At 38.6% G+C, this 22698-nt stretch overlaps 3 long non-coding RNA genes across 5 annotated transcripts; 1 reads left to right on the plus strand and 2 right to left on the minus strand.

Annotated features, from left to right (window-relative positions):
* On the minus strand, positions 1–964 carry LOC129348724 (uncharacterized). The gene is made up of 2 exons (XR_008601383.1): positions 777–964; positions 1–610 (listed from the first exon to the last, which is right to left on the minus strand). It is a non-coding gene; the product is annotated as an uncharacterized LOC129348724 (long non-coding RNA).
* A 5090-nt stretch (positions 965–6054) lies between these two features.
* On the plus strand, positions 6055–11147 carry LOC129348721 (uncharacterized). 2 transcript variants are annotated; one of them, XR_008601379.1, is made up of 4 exons: positions 6055–6192; positions 7086–7186; positions 7914–8055; positions 9036–11147. It is a non-coding gene; the product is annotated as an uncharacterized LOC129348721 (long non-coding RNA). The 2 variants fall into 2 exon arrangements; XR_008601378.1 differs by lacking the exon at positions 7914–8055.
* On the minus strand, positions 10796–22387 carry LOC129348722 (uncharacterized). 2 transcript variants are annotated; one of them, XR_008601381.1, is made up of 4 exons: positions 22017–22387; positions 20734–20882; positions 18335–18632; positions 10796–13951 (listed from the first exon to the last, which is right to left on the minus strand). It is a non-coding gene; the product is annotated as an uncharacterized LOC129348722 (long non-coding RNA). The 2 variants fall into 2 exon arrangements; XR_008601380.1 differs by lacking the exon at positions 10796–13951 and having other exon boundaries at positions 18135–18632.
* Between the last annotated feature and the right edge of the window lie 311 nt (positions 22388–22698).

Genomic DNA, 22698 nt, shown 5'->3' on the forward strand with positions numbered 1-22698 from the left:
TCCTTTGGAACCACAGGAAATTTATTTGGAGTCTGTACATAATTTGCTTTTTGAGATATGGTCAATTTTGTAACCTGTAAAAAAAAACGAAAATAAAACTGCAAAATTTGCAAAGAGACAACATCAACATCAAAACAAATTATTAACAATAGTGCAATCAAATTTCTAAGTGTGCCAGATACTTATGAACACACATATTTTATGTACAAAACCATGGTCAGACCATAAAAAGTGCATTTGAAAATAAAAGAAAATCGTTATTACTGAGTTGAATCAGAAACAGTATTTTGATGGTCTCCTGGTCCAAGTACTTGGACAGGTCTGATGGAGAAGGGCTGTCCACATATTCTGACAGAGGTGGCTGGACACCTGGCCTGCTTTTCGGCAGGCAGGAAATGTGGCAGAGAAGGTAAGCTGTCAGGTTCCTTCTCAGTTTTCCAGCCAGCTGTAGGGAGCGCCTCTGGCCCGGAGCGCTCGCTGGTGGAGCGGCTGCTGCAGCGTCTCCTGGCTGGAGGCGGTCTGTGCCTCTACCTCTCGCTGGGTACCAGGACAGCAGGAGACCTCCATTCTCTCCTCTTCCTCCTCCTCCTCCTTCCCAACATTGTAAATGCTGCACACAGAAAAAGTTACGTGGTACATTAGCTGTGCGCAGCACATGACTTGTAAAAATGATGCGTATTTTGCGCGGAATGCTTTCGGCGGCGTTCCATGTATATTATACTTTCTTTGCTTTTCTCCAACTCAAAACAAACAACTTCTCATGAATACAGACTTACATGTCACTGGAATGATCAATTCCTTCGATAAGATCGGCTTCATCCGCGCTGGTGGCAGAATCCGGGCCAGACGAGTGGCTGGACTCTTCATCCGACTGTAGTTTGCTGGAGAGCTTCGTCAAATGTAAAATAGTTTGGCGCGACCAGGTTTTCGCAGCTCCTCAACTAATATGTGGAAGTGTGTCAAAGGTGTGTGTGGTGGGTCCGTGTACGGATCTGGTAATTGGATTTTCCGTTCTGAAACAACGGGTATTGAAAAACAAAAAACGAGTGGTTATTTGATTTTCGTTTTAAAATACAAAAAATAAAATTGAAATGCAAGGCGTTTTTTCTTTTCATGATCAAAAAGGGATATACGATTTTTTTTAAATGCTTTGATTTTCGTTTTATATTTAGAATAACAAGAAAGTAAAATCATTAAGAGACAGAAACGAAAAAGGGTCCGTTTTTTCATTTTCTGAGACCGGAAGTGGTCATCAGCAAGTGTGGAGGCAAACGACAACAAGATTCTCAGAGGGCGGAGCCAGAGAGCAGCGATTGGTCAGACCGTAGATAATATAGAAGACAGCACGCTAGCGTATCTAGTATATGTATATCTAGTGATGGCTGATCGAGGTTTGTTGAAGCTTCGACACTTCATTCAAAACATGGTTCATTACTCGAGGCCTCAATGACACACAGTGCTCGAGTAGGACATCTAGTGGTTAATAAAATGAAGTGCAATCAAGACGTGGTCGGTTCATGGATTGTTTTGGATTTGATTCGCCATGCACACATTCCTCTTTGACTACACTAGATGATTGTATGGGTTCTAGCAGACACAAAAATAATATTACTAGTAATAATAATGACAATTAAAGCTGCAAGCAGCGTTGGACGGGTCCTCGCATCCGAGCGGCCCGGCATGCCCACACATATCCACCAGGAGGCGCTGCAACTGAGAGAGTAAAGTTTCAGGCAGATTGGAGCATGTACAGGCTAGTTAGATAGCACTTCCTGTTTCATGGCGAGACATTAAAAATGGGCACATTCCGCTGGTCACTATGGCCACGCCCTCAGACTTTTGCGGAGCGTTTTGATAATTTTTGATCATCCATGCCTGGAGTACATCCTGGCCAAATTTCAGCTCTCTCAGGGATACCCTGTTAGAGTTTTTAGCTTTTAAAAATGTCAAAAAATGACCCAAAATTTAAGATTGGTGTTAAATTGTAGAAGGAAGAAGATTAAAGAAAGAGAAGACATAAAAAAGAAGCAATTAAATAAATGGGACAAAGTAAAGACAATTAAAGTTTAATAAATTGTGGGGAAAAAAAGATGTAAGAAATGTAAGAATTGTATGTAATAAATAAACAGGAATTTTGTAAATAAGTGTTGTAGTCTTTTGCATTTAATAGACGGATAGACGTAGTGAGAGACAGCCAGACAAAGGGGTAGAAATAAAAAAGAACAACAAATATAGTACGGGATTGCGAGCGGGAATCGAACCAGGGCCTTAACGTTGAGGACCTACTACATGCGTCAGTGGTTTAACCCGCAGCGCTATCTGATCACACGTGTTGGCTGTCAGCAAAGGTGTATAAAGCCAATAGAAAGTGTAGAGTTAGGCTTAGAGATAGAGAGGAAGGTCCTGACAGTAGTCATGTATCAAAATGATTTATTCAAAAAATTAAATTTTTCCATAATTTAATAATAAGTCAGACTAACCCAAAAAATTCCTAAAATGATGTTGTTGTTTTTCCGTCCGCATCGTGGTTGAAAAAGTACACCTTTAGGGGTTGAAAAAGTACACCTTTAGGTAAGCTATATCGACGATGCGGACGGAAAAACCGAGAATTAATTTCTCAGAATATTCGGCTGCTTAGTTTTAATATTAAAAATATTTATGTGCCATATTAAATTCCCAAATTTTTTATTACAGCTGTAAGGACCTTGCTCATTAGCCCTAACCCTACCCCTTGATTTTCCACTGGATTTATACACGTTTTTAAGGCGACAACATGTGTGCTCATATAGCTCTATGGGTTACGACTCTAACGTATGTACTAGGTCCCCGCCACTGTGGCCCGAGTTCGATTCCCGCTTGTACACCCCATGCTGTATGAGCTGACCTAACTCTTATGTTTAACCCCGTTGTGTGGCTGTCTCTGACTACGCCTATCCAAACAAAAAGTGAAAGAAAATACTACGCTTTTTTAAATAGTTAAATGTTTATTTACAAAATAACATCTTAAAGACAATAACACTTTCACTAGGAATTAAACACAATTTCCTATGAAAACCTTAAATATACAATTACACATTACAATCTACTACAAGTTCTTCACATTACAAACTACAAGACTTTAAACATTTACTATTTAAAATAATATTTTCACTCATCACATGCAATAATACTTTTCACTCAACAATTACACATTCAAAAGACAAAACGGTTGGACATCTAATCTAATATTATAAATTCATAAAGAATGACAAAAGACCAAGACTCAACTTTTAAGATGAATCTAAATACAGACAAACAATTTGAAAAACACCAGTGACACTTTTGAATATCTAATTACACAGGAGACACAATAACAAAATCCAAAAAAAAATTAAATTTACATATCTTAAAACGTTTTCTATTCTGAAACAAAAACATCTGGTTGTTTCTTCAAACACTTCCTCTTTCAATGTTCTGGGTTGCACTATGAATTGATTTACTAATAACTCTTTTCTCAAAACTGCTTCCCTCATAAAGTCTACTAATACTTGAAATCATTGATCAAACTCATGTTACCTTCTGATCACCACTAACTATACTTTTCAGTGAATACAATCAAAGTTTCTTCACCATTTCTAAATTGAACACAGGTGAACGTCTCACCAACACTCAAATGGATACTCTAAATGTGAAATCAAGACTCATGTTCACAACTTTTAAGGCTTCGATTAAACAGAAATTTCTAACTAACAGAGAAGTACTAAGACACTTTGCACATTTCAGTCCTCACACTATCTGACATTTGAAACTAACAGACAACTACACATGGACATAGAAGACACAAGTCCTTGGACTATCTGAAGGTTCTACTTTACAGACAACTACTGTGAAATTTCGAAAATTTCAGCCCTCAGACTGTGTGAAAGCTCATCTCCTCAGGACTCAAGAGGTCTGTACACTTTGAAAATCTTGGAAATCAGGGTTCAACCCTCCAGCACAAAGCCTAAAGTCCAACCTCCTCACAAAAACTGTCGAGTCCAAACTCAAGTTAAAAATTAAAGCTGCAAGCAGCATTGGACGGGTCATCGCATCCTTGCTGGTCGGCGAATCCACGCACGTCCACCAGGTGACGCTGCGACCAAGACTTTAATGTCGGCCTATGGATGTGATCAGGAATGGACTCTGATCACACATGTAAAGTTTGAGGCAGATTGGATTATGTACAAGAGATTTAGACCCCACTTCCTGTTTCATGGCAAAGGATCAGTATTTTTGGGAGTCGCCATGGCCACGCCCTTTGACTTTTGCAGAGCATTTTGATAACTTTTGATCATCCATGCCTGGAGTACATCCTGGCCAAATTTCAGCTCTCTCAGTGGTACCCTGTTTGAGTTTATAGCTTTTGAAAATGTCTAAAAATGACCCATAATCGTCAAAACATATGACATATAATTCAAAATGGCCGACTTCCTGTTGGGTTTTGGCCATGGGTGTCAATTACATTTTTGTGCGTCTTGACGAGTTACATATGCCTACCAAGTTTCAGAACTGTAGGTCACACATACGGCCGTAGTAAATATTTGAAATTTTCCAGGTGGCGCTATGGAGCCATTTTGCAACAATCATGTGCAATTCGTCTAAAATATCAAATATTTCAGCAGTCCTGATGTGTGTAGATATTTTGGCGAGCATATGAGCGTTCCTAACCTGTCAAAAAGTATTTTGTCTGTCACGGAAAAACATTGCATTGCCACGGCAACAGAATTTCATCAATTGTCAAAATCTTCACACTGTGGCATTGTCAAGGGGGGAACACTGAGCTGACCAATTTTCAGGATGATATGACAAAGTTTCAGGCAATGGTACATGCAAATGTAATGACAATTTCTTCCTGTTGCCAATAGGTGGCACTATGAGTATTTCTAAATTTATGAATGTGGATGTGTTCAGAACCGGACTGGTGTCCATCACATCAAGTTTGGTCCGGATTGGATCATTTCCAGCTGAGATATTAATAATTCAATTTTCATGGCGAGAAATCGAAATTCGCCGCGCCGCCACAGACACGCCCCTTGACGACGAGTCACCATTTTCTCTGGGAATCATCATCAATGTGTTCTGGCTTATGTCACCACATTTGAGGTGAATTTGATCAACCTGCTAAGAATAGTACATCAAAGTGTAAAAAAATGTCTATTTCCTGCTACCACAAGGTGGCGCTATGACTGTCAATGTACATAACCACATGGATGTCGTCAGGGCTGGACACTGATCACACATGTAAAATTTCAGGCAGATTGGAGCATGTTCATGAAAGTTAGGCACCACTTCCTGTTTCATGGCAAAGGATCAATATTTTTGATGACCGCCATGGCCACGCCCTTTGACTTTCGCACAGCATTTTGATAACTTTTGATCAGGTAGGGCTGTTGCATATACTGGCCAAATTTGGCGTCTCTCGGACTTATCTTCGCTGAGTTATTAATCTCAGAAAATTTAAAGCTAATTCAAGATGGCCGACTTCCTGTTGGGTTTAGGGCGTGTCTGTAATTGAATTTTTCGTGTGTCCTGATGTGCTGAATATGCACACAAAATTTTGTAGCTGTAGCTCAAACATCCTGCCAGTTGGCCTAATGACCACTTTTTGCAACTTTGTAGGGGGCGCTATGGAGCCATTTTGGCAAATACATGCGCACCTCCCACAAAATATCAAATTTTTCGCCAGTCCTGATGTGTGTGCCAACTTTCACGCGTTTTGGGGTATGATAAGGTCGCCAAAAATGCATTTCCCCCGTCGCACAAAGAAAAATAATAATAATTCCTTGCATTCCAATAGGGTCTTCGCACCATTCGGTGCTCGGACCCTAATAATTCCTAGGGTTTCAATAGGTTCCTCGCACCACTTCGTGGTGCTCGGACCCTAATGAACAACACTAAATAGGGATCTCCTATCCCGGAACACTCTCGAGCCCGCTGAGTGATTCACATAACAAACCGAACCAATCAGGTGATTCGAAGCAGTTGAGTGCTTCAAACGTCACTGAAGTGATTCAAACGTCACGAGTCACGTGTCAAACCACGCCTCGGCACAGTGGCTCCATACGTTTGCTTCATGAGCTACAGCGCATGTGTCGAAGCTTCCGGTATCAGAGGACCATCACTATCTGGTAGCGTCTCTGGCTGCTGTTGACCTTGTTTTTGGTGTAAAACACGGTAAGAAGATAAATACTTCTAACCTGTAGCGTTATTTTGTTGTACGTTAAGTCAGCGACTTGTGAAGAGTTGTGTTTTGTCGTGTTTGAGCAGCTGGTCCGGACGCGTTAGCTAGCTAAGCGGCTAAGTTAGCTAGCGGGCTAATTAACACAGGTGGCTAACTTACTGCTGAACACCTGTGTTAGTTGCTGCCTGTCCGTCATTATTAGAATGACCTTCTCAACCTGTATTTCTCTGCTATGTATTTTAGCTTTTAAAAGAGTTATTTTACTTTAAGATTAACTGAAACCCTTTGAGCTGCACTGAAGTTTAACATTCAGCTGGTTTGAATTAAACTGCACTTAACATTGCGCAACATTACCTCTCTGAATCTCCATAATTTCATTAAATTCCTTCTCTCTTCCACTGCTCAAGTTCAATCCAGTATATAAAATGACATTAATAGTGAATAAACTAACAACCAGCCATTGTATTTATTTATTACTGTATGTATTTGTAGTAAAACACGAGTTGAAACATCCTACTTTTGGATCTAGAACTGCACAAGCCGTTCATTTTCAGTCACCTGATGAGTTAAACTCCCCTTTTTATGTGAGGTTGAAGCAGAAAGTCTGCGTTAACAAAGAAAGTTCTTTATAATTTGTGATACCTGTTATCTCTGACTGAGGCTTTAGTTTTTGTTGAGCTGATTTACACGTAGAAACTTTGTTCAGGAAAATTTCTCAGTAGCTCAGAGGACAGGCTGCTTTTTACACAACCTTGTAAGAGAATGTCTGTCAATGCTTTCAGTAGAATTTAGGAACACAACACTTCCTAATCAGATATTTTGAGGCTGTGAGGTTGAACGTTTGAGAGTATATCAGTGTGTGTGTTTGTGGTCTTTCTGTTTCTAGGTGGAAGCTGAATTAGTGAGGATGACTCCTGCTCCTGTCATCTCTAAGCTCCTCACACATCTTTACCTGCACATGAGGAAAATCACTCCTGTAGAATGCAGGTATGTTTGTCATTATTATAAAAAGATGTTGCCTGGTGACCTGTCAGAAACCCATTATACAGAGTCAGCCAAAGTAATGTTTACACACATCAGGAAAAGAAAAACTTGCATAAATATTTCAATACCAAATTTATTCAGACATCACCAGATTAATAAAAGTTATCTTTGGCCTCTACAATTACAAGAGGTGCTCAAAGTGGTGGCCACTGGCTTCCAGACATTTCTGTTGTGTTGTAGACGTCACTTGTTGATGCTCCATTCATGAGGGTAGCGCCATCTGTTGGGAAAACATCGTACAACAGGACACAGAGTTATCGTGATTTGATCAAACTTAGAAAGAGGAATCTATATGTGTAGAAGTACTTATACAAATGAAATATTTATAAAAGTTTTTCTTTTCCTGATGTGTGTACATTATTTTGGCTGACACTGAACTTAATGAGAACAAAACTGTCATTTAATTGTTGCTTTGAAAGCTTCTTTAGTGAAAACCAGCTGGTGTTCTGCTTTGAAACAAACTGCTGTTGAGGTCTGTGTTTTTAGGTTTAACCCCACAGTTTCTGAATGAACCGATAGTTTGTTTTTTTCCTGATCAATGTGGACGTTATAATTGATGGTAACATTTACTGATCATATAATCAGCATGACAATATAACAGTATAACATTCTGACCACCTGACTAATACTGTGTTGGTCCCTTTATGCTGCTAAAACTCCTCTGACCCAGTGGTTCATCAGAACCTCTGGGGATGTCCTGTGGATTCTGTGGATCCTGTGGGTTGCAGGGTGGGTCCTACCTAGACCAGGCTGATCCTGGACCATCCCACAGACGCTCAATCAGATGTGGATGTGGGGAGTGTGGAACCCAGGTGAACAGCTTAGCTCTGTCGTGTTCCTCAGACCACTCCTGAGTAGTTTTAGTTTGTCCTGCTGAGGGAGGCAGCTGGCATCAAGGACTGCTGTTGCCATGGAGACTAGGGGGTTGTTTGTCCTGCAGTGTTTAGGTGGTGGTACATGTCAAACATCCACATGAATGTCAAGATTTCCCAGCAGAACGTTGCATTAGAACAAGATGATGGATGTTGTTCTCTTCAGCTGTCAGTGGTCAGAATGTTGTGGCTGATTGGTGGATCTGTCTGCCTTTACTCTGACATCCAGAGTTATACAAAAGTGTAGTATGTGTGCAGTGCAGAAGAGATTTACTTTATTGTATGCAGTTTTTTTTGTTTTTTATGGGAGAGCATTTTTTTTATCCACCTGAAGAAGACCTAATCTTTCCCTTCAAAGGATGGTTAATTGTTACTACGGCTTCCATAGTGGTTCCATCAGAGAAAATCATATCCATATACAGATTTTTATTAATTCCAGGGCTGGTTCAGTAAAGATTATTATAATAATAACTACATAAGATAATTCTTGTTCGCAGTTGGAATTTTGCAGCCTGAGAGATGGTTGAGAAGGTTTGCAGTTCTTGTTTTAGCAAAATATGTTATAACAGAAGATCTTTATTGTCATTGTACATGAAATTATCTGCAAACCAGCAAAGTGTATCAGTTTGAGGTATTTAAAAATAAATAAAGAAAAATGCTTCTAAAGCCAATAATAAACAGAATATTTTGAGGGAATATTCTAAAAAGGAAAGAAAAGCTCCATTCTCACTCCTCTCAGGATAAACTGTCATTAATATTGACTTTAAATTTAGCTTCAACATGAGATAAAAACATTTACTTCCATTACTGATGTTGTCAAGTTTTAATAAAGTTCATGCTACTTTTATAAAGTGATGAAAGTGAATAAATTGTATTTCTGTGATCTGTGTTTGATTTCTGTCTTTTCTCCTGTCATCCAGATGTTCAGAGGGAGATGATGCCACATCTGGTCCAGCTGATGGAAGGTCTTGAAGTTCTCTGACTGGCCTCGACTGAAGATAGTCGTCTCACTGGATTTAAGGTTCAGATGCTCAGTAACAAACTCCACCAATGAGCCAACAGGGAAGCTTTAGGTTTATTAAATGTTGCTATGAAAGTTTCGCTGTTTTTCTTTGTGAATGCAATGTGCTCCAACTGAAACTTGAATTAGAACTTAGAAGTAAATCCTTCCATCTGAAAGGATTTAGTTGCATTAATAACCTCATAACATTCTAATTTTTATTCCAGTCTTAGTTGGAAATAGAATCTCTGTATTGATTCAGGTAAAAACTGAACTTCACAGCATGTTGAAGCAAAACAACCAGATGAAAACTGTGATGGTGTTGGATTGTCAGACCGTATTGTTGCAGCTCAAAGCAGCTTTTCTATCTCAGTTCATTCTGACATTCAGCTATGAATCAACACAGCAGATGGTGATCCATGCTGTGGAAGTCTCACATCTCCTGATTTAATGGAGCTGCTTTGCACTTTTTACACTGTTTATTCACCAACACTTTATTTAATAAAAGTCCCATCTAGTTTTTATGAGGAATGTGATGTTTTAATTTCTCTGTGAATAACTGCAGTCTAATGCAACAGCTGGAGTTGTAACATCTGTCCTGATATTGATCATGAAGTATTGATCAGAATACTTATGGTTAGCAGTCATCCCTGAAGTTTTACATTAAAATCTTTACTTGTGTTGTGAACTTTGGTAAGAAGCAGAAACGTTAGCGTTGCCATGGATACATGAGTGTTAAATTCTGTCCATGTTTCCATTTTGGGAAATTCAGTCCAGTTCCAGAATGTGGAGGAATTTAGTCTCACAATCACAGACAATAAATATTATCTGAAAGTCGGGTTATTGTTGTTTATCAGCACAATATAAAAAGATTAATGGTAGAAATATTCCAGTTAAGACTCTAGAATATCATGATTTATGTAAATTTACTTCAATAATATGAATGTTCAGGTTAAGATTGTACAGTGATATTTATTATGTAAGTTTAGCTGATTAAAGTTTATGACTCTGCACTAAAACATTATTTAAATTGACATCATTATTATAATATTTAGGGTCAGACCCTACAGTATTGAGATTAAGAAATCAAATATTGTATAAAATGTAAATACACTGAACTCATTTGGATATATTTAAGTGAGACTCTACAATAGTATTTGACACAAATCTATCTAAATCAAAATTTTAATAATTTTCACGCCAAACATTTACTGGACTGATTTAAACATTAAAATCACCCCTTTCTAATCCTCTGCTGTACGTTCAAACCTGAGGCCTTAAATAGAAACACACAAGTATCTGATTGAAGGAACTTCTGCAGAGTCCTGGTTCCAGAACATGATGATAGAATTATAGACAAACTTTAACAAAAGCTGCCTGAGAGTTTACAGGTTTTTATGTTGGATTTCTTCAGTAATTTAATGAGAGTTATCAGCAATAATCAAGTGTTCATTTGATGAACTTCATTTCCTAAAACATCCAGAATTGGAGCTCATATCTTTGGCAGCTGTAAAGTTTCTGCTCCTTCAAAGTTCACAACACAATGAATGAATTCCTAAAACACTCTCAATGCTGGAGAGCGTTTGTGATGCTGAAGCAGTGACCAGTTTTTCTGTTTCTTCTCTGGAGATGCACAATGAGGGACGTCTGCAGAGACTGAGAAAGAGTCTCACCACATCCTGACATGAGGAAAAAGACTTTATTGAAGACTACAATGAGAAAAACTATCAGACAGCAGACAGCTGCATTCAAGGTGAGCTCTGAACATTTGATCTGGAACAGGAATTCAATAACGGCAGCATGAGCTTCATTTCAGTCTGTAGCTGCTGAATTCATGGATGAATCATCTGGCACTAGAGAAGAAGACCATCAAACATCCATGTCAGCTGATGGAGGTCCAAGAGTCTCACCAAACAAACAACCTACAGAGTGAAGACCTCAAATCTGATTGGACGGCCTCCTATTCAGCCACGTGTGAACAAATGCCTCTAAGCTGATTTGTTTTCTAAAATAAATCTAGTTTGAGTCCTAATCTATGCCTGTGTGTTTGCTTCTTTACATCGCTGTTAACAGTTTAGGCTATTAGATTGTTCCAGATAAGACAAGTACAAGATTCTTCAGAGCCGTTCTACTACGAGCCTGACAGGAAGAACTCCAACAGCTACTGAATGTTCCTGTGGTTCCCTCAAGGCTACAGGAGGAGCCCTACGAGTACGAGCCGGTCCACCTGATGGCGGCCAGTCGCTGTGGTTCAAAGCCAACACCGACTACGTGGACTTCTACTGGACCACACGGAGGCCTTCAAACCGGACCAACAAGTTCACCGACTCCCCGACTCGTGGGTCTGAGGACGCCGCCGAGCCTCGGTCCAGCCGGCCTCCTGTCTGTGGGTGTTTGAGTGCTGAGAGGTTTGTGGATGCATGTGAACGTGTCTGTGTTGAAACAGCAGCTTTTGACTCAGTAACGCTGGGAAAAACCAAGAGCTCCTTTATTTGTGACTTCCACTAAAAAACTGATGAAAATAAGTTTGCCAGGGTTCTGACTGATAACAGATTATTAAATAATGAAAATAACTGTTTAAATATTCCTTTAAACAATCCTTTTAGGTCTACATTTCCTTTACACTGACTTCTTGGTATTTTGGGTGGAATATATCATCAGACTAACCTCCAAGGTCTACAGTCGTGAATTTTATGTCGAATGTACCATTAAACTCACCTTTTAGGTCTACATTGGAGGATTTTAGGTGGAATTCTCTTCCAAACTGTCTTTTAGTCTACATTTAAGGATGTTTAGGATGGTATATTCTTCCGAACCAACTTCTCAGGTCTACATTTCAGGTGGAATATTCCTCCATACTAACTTTTTTGGTCTACACTGAAGGATTTTTTCTAAACAACCCTTTCGGGTCTATATTTGAGGTTTTAGGTGGAATATTCCTTTTAACCAGCCCCTCAGGTCTCTTTGAGGATTTTGGATGGAATACTCGGTTAAAGCAACATTTTAGGTGCATGTCCAAGGGTTTTTGGTAGAATGTTCCTTTAAGGTGGATGTTTGAGGACCTTGTAGGTGGAATACTTCCTGAAACCAACCTTTTAGGTCAACATTCAAAGATTTAAGGTGGAATATTCCTTTAAACCAACCTAAATTTCATGTTTTGATCGTTATCAAGTGAGAAACCTCAATCCAGACTCCTCATAATGACATTTGAGATTTATGCTGCTGTTATTTGTTTAGTCCAGACTAAATGACAGAAATCCACAACTGTAATTTTATTTCAGGACTCAGTTATTAAATTCAATTCAATTCAATTTTATTTATATAGCGCCAATTACAGTCAAATTGTCTCGAGACGCTTTACAGAACCAATATGCCTGACCTCCAGAGCAAGCCAAAAGGTGACAGTGGCAAGGAAAACACCCTTTTAACAGGGAAAAAAACCTCGAGCAGAACCCGGCTCTAATGTGGGGGGACCCATCTGCCTGCTGACCGGGCGGGTTGAGAGGGACAGAAGAGGTAGAGGGGAAGACAAAACAATCCATGTGACTCTAAAAACTAAACAGCTGTACAAACTCTAAGATTAAACTCTCCACAAGGAGCCAAAATAAGTTGGACTTCTACATGAGAGCTTTAATTATTCTTCATCTACTTCCTGAAAAATTTGGTCAATAAAAAAGGCAAAAACTAATATTTTCAGCTGAACGAAAGACAGACTGTGATTTTTCTGCTCACATGTGTTGTTGTAAACTTGCTCTTTCAAATAAATAGCCGCCTAACCCCCTGGAAACCAGCGTTTGTCCTGTTTTTGTGTTGCTCCTCAGTGACCCTAGACAGCCGGGTCGTAATGTTTTTTGAGCAACACACCATACTATGACGTTTTTACAATGATGGTTCTACTATGAAACCAGTTTGACATGTTCAGGTGTTCTTTGTGTGAAAACTCAGAGATTTCAGGTATCAGAAGGTGGTTTTCAACTTTCTTTGTTAACTTTCTGCTTCAACTTTAAATTAAATTTCCTTCACTAACCCAGCCCTCTGGACTTCCAGGAAGCTGTGTTCTTATTGGCTGTCCAGGTGGCTGCTTGGTGTTATCAGGAACACCTGAGCAGCTCAGTGTCTTCCTGCTTTATTTAGCTGCAGACAAACATTTCCTCTGCTTCTATTCACCACTGAATCAGGTTTAGCGCCATTGCTTCAGTTTGTTCTTTAGGTGTTGGCTTGCAGCTTCCAGCAGTAAAATCGTCTTTAATGTGTTTCTTGGTGTGTTTTATGGCTTTGTACTGGATAGTTGTCTTGGTAAATGTGGTTCTTTAGCCACAGTTAGCACATGGTCCTAATGTGTGCAGTGATTAGTGGATTTGGTGCAGCTGAGTTGTGTCTTTATCTTGGCTGTAGTGAGTCTTTAGAGGTTTTTGGTCAGACACATTCTGTATTCTTGTTTGAGAACCAATGTTGGTTGTCCAGAAGGTAAGAGTTCCTGTCCTGATTCTCTGTTCTCAGAGGTTCTCTGGTAGGCTGCAGGAGAGTTTAGTGTTTGGGTTGTGCTAGTTTGGTTTTTGTACGATTTCATTTGGACGACTATCTTGAGGCCCCTCCATGTGGTTTAGTGAGGTTTTCTGCGACAGTTCTACAAAGCAACCTGCAGCAGAAGAGACTTTGAGAGTTTTTAGGAAGTTCTGGAGACCAGACTTTAGAGCAGCAGAAACATTTGTCAGCAGTTTGAGCAGGAGAAGGTGATCTTCAGAGTAGAAATGAGACAGAAACCTTCTTGACCCGTGTGGTGAGGTCCTGTACCAAGAGTTTGAGCAGGTTGTGAAGAGTCTGTAGTTCTTTGGTCTGAAAGCACAAGAAGAGTCGACTCATTAAAGGAAAAAACAGGAGATATTGTTGGTTCTTCTGTCGCTCTGCAGTTTCCTTAGACTGAATATCAAGTTTATATGTTAAATGATTTCCCATGTGAGCCCAAGAAGACTTCAATAAACTCCCTCCATCCCCTGGACACAACATATTTTATTACCATGTTAAATGTTATGTTTGTTTAGTTTTGTCATCTGTGTGAAAGGGGCTAAACAAATAAAGTTGAATTGATAAACTGAATAATTGACTAACTAATGATTGTGACAACAGAATTATTTTCATTGTGATTTAAGGGTTTATTTCCCTGAATATAATGTAATTGTATTTAATGTTTAACTATATTAAACAGACAAAATATTGAATTAGATAATTAAACAAGATACAATACATGTAACTATGAAATTAAACAAAATTTTTAAAATACAAATATTAAAAATTACAGATAAAATATTTTCAATAATTAAACATTTAAAAAATACAATTAAACAAGAAGAATATTAAACAGTTAAAAAAATACAAAACATTTAATTAGATTATTAAACCTTTAAAAAGCAAAAACATTTAATTAAAAAAGTAAATGTTTCATTATAAAATTACATCTTAAAGACAATAAAACTTCAAATAGGAATTAAACTGAAAATACAATGAAGCATTTAAAAAGAAAATTAAACATTAAAAGGTGGTAAAACATTTAAAAAGAAAAACCTTAAAGATTTAATCGAAAAATTAAATATTGGGAAAGAAAAAACAATTCAAACAAGCCGATAAAACATTTGAAGAAATAATTAAACATTAAAAAGACAAAACATTTCGAAATCAAATCAGACATTAGAAAAGAATAAAAGGTGAGAAAAGAGCAAAACTAAACATTTAAGAAGAATCAAACTAAAGACAAAACATTTGAAAAGACACCAGTTAAACTTTAGAAGATCAAATTAAACAGAAGAGACAAAACGATCAAAAAGTAAAAACAGATAAAGTTCTTAAAGCGTTTTCTAGTCTGAAATGAAAACATCAAGTTGTTTCTTCAAACATTTCCTCTTTCTATGTTCTTGGTTTGATTGTGGACAGATTTACTAAGAACTCATTTAAAAAAACTGCTTTCCAGATAAAGTCTACTAGTAGTTGAAGGCATGGATCAAACAAATGTTACCTTCTGATCTCCACAAACTTTACTGTTCAGTGAAGAGAATCAAAGTTTGTTAAGGATTTCTAAAAAACCCACAGGTGAAGGTCTGAGAAGAACTCAGATGGATGGTCTAAATGTGAAATCAAGACTCATGGTCACAAGTTTTAAGGCTTCTGTTAACCAGAAAGTTCAAACTAACAGAGAAGTACTGAGAAACTTTTAAAACTTCAGTCCTCAGAGTGTCTGAAGGTTCAAACTAACAGAGAAGTACTGAGAAACTTTTAAAATTTCAGTCCTCAGACTGTCTGAAGGTTCAAACTAACAGAGAAGTACTGAGAAACTTTTAAGATTTCAGTCCTTGGACTGTCTAAAGGTTCAAACTAACAGAGAACTACTCAGGAACTTAGGATTTCAGTCCTTGGACTGTCTGAAGGTTCAAACTAACAGAGAACTACTGTGGGACTTAGAAAATTTCAGCCCTCAGACTGTCTGAAAGCTCAGGTCCTGAGGACTCGGGAGGTGTGGAGGCTTTGGAAAGTCTTGGAACTGAGGGTTCCACCCTCCAGCACAAAGGCCGAAGTCCAACCTCCTGAGAAAAACGGTCGAGTCGAGACTCGAGTTGAAAAAAAACTCGAAAACGACAAAAAATAGATGATAAATGCGCAAAAAAAAGAAGAATTAGTATCTGAGTGTATAGCTCAGGGGATAAGAAGAGTGACTACCAACTGGAAGGTCGCTGGTTCAAGACCCACCACCGGCACTTTTCTTTCTTTGTCTTTGTCAGGATTTTGAGAAAATTTAAGAACTGTCTGGTCTTGAACCAGCGACCTGCAGCTCCATAGGCAAATCCTTAACTCACTGAGCTACAGATCATATGAAAAGACATAAATTCGTCGTCCCTTTGGCATCGTAGTTCCTCAAGTGACCGCATGGGTGGAGCCAAGGCGGAGTCTGGGTGGAGTCAGGGCGGAGAGTAGGCGGGGAGGTGGGTGGTGGCCTCCCCCCTCTACTCCCCCACCTCCCCCTACTGCCCACCACACCTTCCCCCGCCCGACGAGTTCCTCGAGTATCCACGAGTTCTTCGAGTCTCCACGAGTTCTTCGAGTCTCGATGAGTTCCTCGAGTCTCGACAGGTTTTCTCGAGTTTCTGGAGTTTCCACCAGGTCCGAGGCAGAACAAGTTGTCATGAAGAGATGTTGAAGTCGGCCAGGATGGACTGACTTTTTACAGCGACTAGAAGGAAGACCACTAGAAGAGCAGGTCTTTAACCACCATCCATAAAATCCATGGAGTCGCTCCACAGAAATGAAGGGAGGTCAACTTTTATCAGCCTCCATCCAGATGTTCAACTTCATATCTTTACTTGGACATTTTTAGCACCACAAACCTTCAGTATCACACTTTATTATCATTTATTAGGACTTTAATGGAATCCACCAGCAGATTTAGTTTTTGTTGACAAACTTTATTCTTGTCATTGTGGGACTGCAGTATTTAAAACTGTTCCTTCTATTTGACCTCATGTTTATTAGTTTTAGTGGAGAAACTTATTTTAATTGTCCATTAGTCTCTTAAAAACCAAATAATAAATTGGATTAGTCAAGAGGTTAAAATTTCTTACTTTGTCATATTTTAAATGACAAAAAATATAAAAATAAAGCGCGTTGAGACAATTTGACCTGTAATTGGCGTTATATAAATAAAACTGAATTAAAATTGTATGTATCTTGTAATGGAGTAATTCAGCCATATATGTTGGAAAACAGATTTTCTTTGTCCATTAATCTGTTGATTGTTTTCTCCACTAATTCATTTCTTGTTTTGGTTTATAAAATGTCAAACCCAAATATATTCAGTTTACTGCCATAAAAACCAAAAAGATTTACATTCATGATGCAGGAATCAGGCAGTTTTTCACTTTTTATCTTAGTTTAGTCAGAAAGATAGTTGATAATGTGTGAATTGTTGCAGCTTGTGAGCCGTAGAAGGTTTTAATCTTTGGGGCCGAGTGTCAGAAAACATTTAGAAACAAACATCAACAAAACAAAGATTTGAACATCATTAAAGGGAAATCCAACTTTTATATGACAATGTCTAATTAAAGGACATTTATTTCCAACGTAAATGTGTGATATTCATCCTCTGGAGCTTTCTCTTCACCTCGTCTTCCACCTGGACTGGTTTGGTCGGGAGCATGTGCAACAAACATTTGAAAAACTGCACTTTAACATCAATGAATGACACTGAAGTTTAATCTCTACATAAATGAGACTGAGTCTGGATGTGCTGCTCTTACATTAACTCCTAAGTTTAGGGAAAGTTCAAACAAAACAGGACAGTTCAGGTAAGACTTGAGAATGAGCTTATTTTGAACAAACATCTCAGACTTTCTGAGCTTCAGCACCTCTAGCAAGATATTTTAACAACAAGCAACTCAAGAGATCCAGAAGTTGGAGAGAGTTAGCTTTAGCTGAGCCAAAGAACATGTGGGACGCTAACCTAGCAAACATTTCAGACTTTTCTCTGTGAATTCTGAGAAATAATTCACTATTTAATGACAGCTACACATCTTAACTCAGTCTCATTAAAACAGACTCTAATTCAGTGTCATCCATCCATATTAAAGTGCAGTTACCCAAAATGTTTGTTGCATGAGCTCCAACAAAACCTGTCCAGGTAGAAGGCCACTTTGACAAACAGGAAGTGGAAGATTCCAAGCAGATTTATAGAAGGGGGAACCGGACTGTACTAAGTGTGGTCCAGTATAGAGGGGTGTTTTGTGGGTTTTTAAGGCTGATAATGATTATTACTGAGACATTTGGAGTCGATATTCATTTGCAGTAAATGAAAGTATTTAAAATCTTGGAGTTAAACTTAGAAGAACACAAACTCTAACAGGAAACTTTGTTGATATGTTTTTGTTTTGTTTACAGATGTTAAGTTAAAGGAATTTTATTCGTGACGTATAACCAATCAAATCACTCCAGAAGACAGAGCGACCACAGGTAGATTAAGGTTCAGAGCCAAAGTAGCGCCATTTTTAAATGTATTTATTACCATAAATCAGTATAAAATAAAATACTGATAATCAGTAAATCAGTCAGCCCACAATTACTACAATTCTACAATGTATGTCTCTTTCCTTTGACTTGTTATTTGTACAATATACGATGTATATGATGGCGTTTTTTTCATACCAAAGGCTATACTATGATGTTTTCTAAGAGACATACAATGGTACTCTGCTTGTTCTGGCCCTGGGCCACTGCACTCCTCCTCTGTTGTTTTCTGGATTGTACTCAGCTGCATGCCTTCGTCCACCCGGCCTCCGTTGACTCGTCCCGCCTGCCGTCTCTGGAGCTGAAGCTGGATTGGAACAGACCAAAGTACAGTCCAATCACGATGCCAGCTGCCTCTCAAAAGGCTCCTTCATCTGGTAGCACTTCTTCTGAGGGGAAGCTGAGCTGGCCCGGCAGAACTTTGGAGATGTGTTCCAGTGGTTGGTGGATGTGTGTGGAGATAGAGAGGGACCTTTGAATTGTTCAGAAAGGACAACAGGGAACCCATTTGTAGTTTTAGTTTAGGGTGCTACTGCGGTGTGTTTTTGGGCTTGAAGAGGTGAACAGGAAGAGGTTTTTCTTTCGTATTGATTATCTTTTACTTTGTTCCTGGTGGGAATGCCCATCAATGTCAACATGAAGTTCACTTTTAGTTCTGTTTATTTTTATTTTACTAACACCCATTTGCTTTTAACCCCCTCACATGTTGTGTTGTAAACTTCCTCTTTCAAATAAATACTCGTCTAACCCTCTGGAAACCAGCGTTTGGACTGTTTTGGTGTTGCTCCTCACCTACTTCAGACAGCCAGGACAAAACAACATTTTGTGGACCAAAGGCTACTATGACGTTTTTTGGACGACATGCTATACTATGACGTTTTTAGAGTGACATGCTATACTATGACGTTTTTAGAGCGACATGCTATACTATGACGTTTTTTGGACCAAAGGCTATACTATGATGTTTTTAGAGCGACATGCTATACTATGATGTTTTTAGAGTGGTCACGTGACCGAGCTTTCAGCTGGACAGTCCGGCAGACAAGTCGGATAAACACAGCGGTTCAGCCGCAAATTTTCCCTTTTATTTCAAAAAAACACGTCAGCGAAAAGTAAAAAGTATTTCTGAAAGCATTTGAGGCGAGAAATAATCTGTGCAGCAGCTGAATCTGTCCTCGTTTTAGGTCACTGACGCCTAGTTTAGAAGTTTGAGGACAGTTTCACGATGCGTGGAATCTCAACACGCCTCACTGAATTTGCATTAAGTAGAAGTCAGTCTACTTTATGCAAATGAGCTGCAGCCTTCTCCAGGTAAACACACCGGATCGCAGTGGTAAACGCACCGCAACCGGACCAGCATGCCACATGCGGGGCATTTCCAGCTGCGATCAGGTGTGTTTACCTGGAGAGGGCTGCAGCTCATTTGCATAAAGTAGACTGGACTCCGGTGTGCGGAGATTAGGTAGGGGGCATAAAAAAAACTAAAAATTGGATAAATCGGGAATCGGGACTTTTTGTGAAAAAATCGGAGATTTTTCTTTTAGGTCATATCGCCCAGCCCTAATGCTACACTATGACGTTTTCAGACCAAAGGCTATACTATGACGTTTTTAGACCAAAAGCTATACTCTGACATTTTTTGGACGACATGCTATACCATGATGTTTTTTTGGACCAAAGGCTATACAATGACATTTTTAGAGTGACATGCTATACAATGACATTTTTTGAGCGAGATGCTATACTATGACGTTTTTAGACCAAAGGCTATACTATGACGTTTTTTGGGTGACATGCTATACTATAATGTTTTTAGAGTGACATGCTATACCATGATGTTTTTTGGATGACATGCTATACTATGACGTTTTTAGAGCGACATGCTGTACTATGACATTTTTAGAGCGACATGCTATACTATGAAATTTTTAGAGCGACATGCTATACTATGAAATTTTTAGAGCGACATGCTATACTATGACTTTTTTTGGACCAAAGGCCATACCATGACGTTTTTAGAGCGACAGGCTATACTATGACGTTTGTTGGGCGACACTCTATACTATAGGCTTTTTAAATTGACATATTACTATGGCTTTTTATGTTTTAGTTTTTTTTGTTTTTTAGCAACATATAAGAATTTGAACAGTTTTAAAAATTACTATACTTTTACTTGTGCAATGAAATATTATTGTATGGCATTTTTTAGATGACATATACTCTGATGTTTTCTTGAAAAACATACTATTTTGACAATATACTGCACTATGACATTTTTTGAACCACGTATCACACATGACAATTTTAGGCAACATCCTATCATTTTGCACTTTTTGAACCACATAATAATCAGTTGGGTTTTTTTGCCGACATGCTATACCATGAACTACAGGCCATACTATGTTATTCTTGAAAAGTATACTATAATTTGACATTTTCTGAACTACATCCTATACTATGGCGTTATACACAGAGTACTTTGGTTACATGTTGATTTATAATCTAGATTTTTTTCTGTTTTGTTTTTTGACGGGATTACCACAGACCTGACTGTGAACACCGTTGACACCCACCTCAGGGAGACGCTGCCTAAGATGTAAAGGCTGCTTGGTCGTGGTCTTTCTGGTCCTGCTCCAGAACGCCTTCATCAACTACATCTTCTTTTGAAGAGGTCCTCAGATGCTGCAATCTCTGACCTTAAGGAGGAACTGCTGCTTTCACTCTGTAACGAGATGGCAGTTATTTTAAAGACCCAGCTCCTGGCGGCTTTGAGTGAAAGTTTAACACCCATCAAAACGGAACTGCAGACAGTTAAATCTGAGCTGTAGGTCAGTATTTCAAACATCAAGTCCAACCTGGCTGCCCTAAAGCACGCTGTGGGTGAAATGGAAACTTCACTCTCCACATCACCGACGACATCGTCACACTCCAAAGCAGAGCACCTGTCTGCTGAACTTTTAAAAGTGGACTATAAATGTGAAGAATGTGAGCAGCAGCAGACTGTGAGCAGCGGAACAGATGTGATCAGAAAGAAGTCATTTTCTTTTTTCTTTTCTTTCTGGTTGACTTGATGTTGTCAGATGCACATGTTGGAGCTGATTCTGATATTTCAGGATAAAAAGCTGCTTTTCCTTCACAGACTTTTCAGGAAATTATTCTCTCAGGTTTTCTCTGCTATTTATATTTTATTATCTGTGATTATTTCATTATTTCTTTTTTGTAAAAATAAAGTTTGAGGCATAAAGACCCATTTAGTTATTTTAATCCTAAAATCTTTGATGTAGCAGAACTAAACTTCCATTTTCCTTCTTGTACTTCTGATAGTAGAACTAAACGTATCTTCAACATGGATCATCTGCTTTTAATGAATCAGCAGCAACATCACAACAACAAATGAGAAAATTTTCAACAAATTAATGAAACTGATGTCATTTAAAACTATCAGTCTGTTTTAGTGTCAAATTAAAGCTGATTACTGACAACTAGAACATTAACATTACTGTTTTAATCACATTTAAGTTTCCTGAACGTTACATTAATGTCAACCAGCCACAGTTTTATGAACTTAATGAACCACATTACAGGAACACAACACACTTCAGCTGTTTACATGAAACTCAACACATTAGCTTGATGCTACGTTAGCTTTAATCAGGCTAAGACTGAGCAGCTAGCTCGGTTAGCATCGCTAACATTAAAGCTAATATTTACTATGCTAACTTTCTTCTCTGGTCAACACACACTGAAACAAACTCCACCAACATCTGGAGTGCATGGCACACATTACATCTGACACTAAAGTTGCATATAAAGTGCATTAAAAGCGGCACCGATACGAAAGTAAACATTGACTTACCGAACTATCAGAGTCCTTTCAGTGTCTGCTGGTAGAATCAGCCGAAGGTAGAAAACTGGTTAAAACAAGCCAACGGGAAGGAAAACTGCCTGGAAAATGTTCTGCTGCTCCACCGATAAATAAACCAACAGTTATTATATCAGAATTAATCCAAACGAGGAGAACAGAGTCTCTGCTGCCTCCTCCATAGGACCTGTCAATCATTCCAGACCGGACTGTCAATCAAGTAGTCCCGCCTCCTCGCTTTGCAAAACTTTAATGCTCTATAAAAAAAATCAATATTGATTTATTTTAAGATCGGCCACCTGATCTCTCATTCTGACCATGAAAACTAACGGAAAAAAATGTCTGTACAGTCTATGCACCGTACTCTGTTTGGCTCTACACTTCCTGATGACCACTTCCGGTCTCAGAAAATGAAAAAACGGATCTTTTTTCGTTTCTGTCTCTGACTGATTTTACTTTCTTGTTATTCTAAATATAAAACGAAAATCAAAGCATTTAAAAAAAATCGTATATACCTTTTTGATCATGAAAAGGAAAAACGCCTTGTATTTCAATTTCAATTTTTGTATTTTAAAACGAAAATCAAATAACCACTCATTTATTGTTTTTCAATACCCGTTTCAGAACGGAAAATCCAATTACCAGATCCGTACACGGACCGTGGTGGATGTCTGGT

Source organism: Amphiprion ocellaris, chromosome 4 (assembly GCF_022539595.1).
Source record: "Amphiprion ocellaris isolate individual 3 ecotype Okinawa chromosome 4, ASM2253959v1, whole genome shotgun sequence".
NCBI lineage: Eukaryota > Metazoa > Chordata > Actinopteri > Pomacentridae > Amphiprion > Amphiprion ocellaris.